The following is a 2,500-nucleotide window of genomic DNA, read 5'->3' as shown; positions in this document are numbered from 1 at the left end:
TGTATGTTTATAGAAGGAGACAGGGACAGAGAATTACTGCCTGTTTATAGAAGGAGACAGGGACAGAGAATTACTGTCTGTTTATAGAAGGAGACAGGGACAGAGAATTACTGTCTGTTTATAGAAGGAGACAGGGACAGAGAATTACTGCCTGTTTATAGAAGGAGACAGGGAAAGACGAATTAGAAAGATAGGATGATGGTAAAAGGTGGCAGAGGAAGAGGAGATGTATAGGAAAGTAGTGAATGATGAGTGAGGAGGTAGAGAGGAGGTAGAGAGGAGGTAGAGAGGAGGTAGAGGAGAGGTAGAGGAGAGGTAGAGGAGAGTTGGAGGAGAGGTAGATGAGAGGTAGAGAGGAGGTAGAGGAGAGGTAGAGAAGAGGTTGAGTAGAGGTAGAGAGGAGGTAGAGAAGAGGTAGAGGAGCGGTAGAGAGGGGGTAGAGGAGAGGTAGAAAGGAGGTAGAGGAGAGGTAGAGGAGAGGTAGAGGGGAGGTAGAGAGGAGGTAGAGAAGAGGTAGAGGAGCGGTAGAGAGGGGGTAGAGGAGAGGTAGAGGAGAGGTAGAGGAGAGGTAGAGGAGAGGTAGAGGGGAGGAAGAGAGGAGGTAGAGGAGAGGTAAGGAGGAGGTAAAAGAGAGGTAGAGGACAGGTAGAGAAGAGGTAGAGGATAGGTAGAGAGGAGGTAGAGGGGAAGTAGAGGAGAGGTATAGGGCGGAGGTAGAGATTAGGTAGAGGAGAGGTAGAGGGGAGGTAGAGGGGAGGTAGAGAGGAGATAGAGAAGAGGTAGAGGAGAGGTAGAGGAGAGTTGGAGAAGAGGTGGAGAAGTGGTAGAGGAGAGGTAGAGAGGAGGTAGAGAGGAGGTGGAGAAGAGGTAGAGAAGAGGTAGAGGAGAGGTAGAGGGGAGGTAGAGAAGAGGTAGAAAAGAGGTATAGGATAGGTAGAGGGGAGGTAGAGGAGAGGTATAGGGCGGAGGTAGAGATTAGGTAGAGGAGAGGTAGAGAGGAGGTAGAGGAGAGGTAGAGCGGAGGTGGAGAAGAGTTAGAGAAGAGGTAGAGGAGAGTTGGAGAAGAGGTGGAGAAGTGGTAGAGGAGAGGTATCGGGCGGAGGTAGAGGATAGGTAGAGGAGAGGTAGAGGGCAGGTAGAGAAGAGGTAGAAGAGAGGTAGAGAAGATGTGGAGAAGAGGTAGAGGAGAGGTATAGGAGAGGTAGAGGGGAGGTAGAGGAGAGGTAGAGAAGATGTAGAGGAGAGGTATAGGAGAGGTAGAGAAGAGGTAGAGGAGAGGTAGGGAGGAGGTAGAGGAAAGGTAGATGATAGGTAGAGGGGAGATAGAGAAGAGGTAGAGGGGAGGTAGAGGGGAGGTAGAGGCGAGGTAGAGGAGAGGTAGAGGGGAGGTAGAGGAGAGGTAGAGGAGAGGTAGAGGAGAGGTAGAGGAGAGGTAGAGGAGAGGTAGAGGGGAGGTAGAGGGGAGATAGAGGGGAGGTAGAGAGGAGGTAGAGAGGAGGTAGAGAGGTACAGAAGAGGTACAGAAGAGGTAGAGGGGAGGTAGAGAGGAGGTAGAGGCGAGGTAGAGGCGAGGTAGAGAAGAGGTAGAGGAGAGGTAGAGGAGAGGTAGAGGAGAGGTATAGGGCGGAGGTAGAGATTAGGTAGAGGAGAGGTAGAGGGGAGGTAGAGGGGAGGTAGAGAGGAGATAGAGAAGAGGTAGAGGAGAGGTAGAGGAGAGTTGGAGAAGAGGTGGAGAAGTGGTAGAGGAGAGGTAGAGAGGAGGTAGAGAGGAGGTGGAGAAGAGGTAGAGAAGAGGTAGAGGAGAGGTAGAGGGGAGGTAGAGAAGAGGTAGAAAAGAGGTATAGGATAGGTAGAGGGGAGGTAGAGGAGAGGTATAGGGCGGAGGTAGAGATTAGGTAGAGGAGAGGTAGAGAGGAGGTAGAGGAGAGGTAGAGCGGAGGTGGAGAAGAGTTAGAGAAGAGGTAGAGGAGAGTTGGAGAAGAGGTGGAGAAGTGGTAGAGGAGAGGTATCGGGCGGAGGTAGAGGATAGGTAGAGGAGAGGTAGAGGGCAGGTAGAGAAGAGGTAGAAGAGAGGTAGAGAAGATGTGGAGAAGAGGTAGAGGAGAGGTATAGGAGAGGTAGAGGGGAGGTAGAGGAGAGGTAGAGAAGATGTAGAGGAGAGGTATAGGAGAGGTAGAGAAGAGGTAGAGGAGAGGTAGGGAGGAGGTAGAGGAAAGGTAGATGATAGGTAGAGGGGAGATAGAGAAGAGGTAGAGGGGAGGTAGAGGGGAGGTAGAGGAGAGGTAGAGGGGAGGTAGAGGAGAGGTAGAGGAGAGGTAGAGGAGAGGTAGAGGGGAGGTAGAGGGGAGATAGAGAGGAGGTAGAGAGGAGGTAGAGAGGTACAGAAGAGGTACAGAAGAGGTAGAGGGGAGGTAGAGAGGAGGTAGAGGCGAGGTAGAGGCGAGGTAGAGAAGAGGTAGAGGAGAGGTAGAGGAGAGGTAGAGGAGAGGTAGAGGCCAGG

The 2,500-nt window shown here is 52.0% G+C and overlaps 1 protein-coding gene across 1 annotated transcript in view; it reads left to right on the top strand.

Annotated features, from left to right (window-relative positions):
* LOC123989605 (voltage-dependent T-type calcium channel subunit alpha-1G-like) overlaps positions 1–2,500 on the top strand; it is a 267,332-nt gene that overhangs the window by 209,508 nt on the left and 55,324 nt on the right.

Source organism: Oncorhynchus gorbuscha, linkage group LG11 (assembly GCF_021184085.1).
Source record: "Oncorhynchus gorbuscha isolate QuinsamMale2020 ecotype Even-year linkage group LG11, OgorEven_v1.0, whole genome shotgun sequence".
Lineage (NCBI taxonomy): Eukaryota > Metazoa > Chordata > Actinopteri > Salmoniformes > Salmonidae > Oncorhynchus > Oncorhynchus gorbuscha.
Note: the sequence above shows the minus strand (reverse complement) of the source record. Positions and strands in the feature narration are given on the sequence as shown.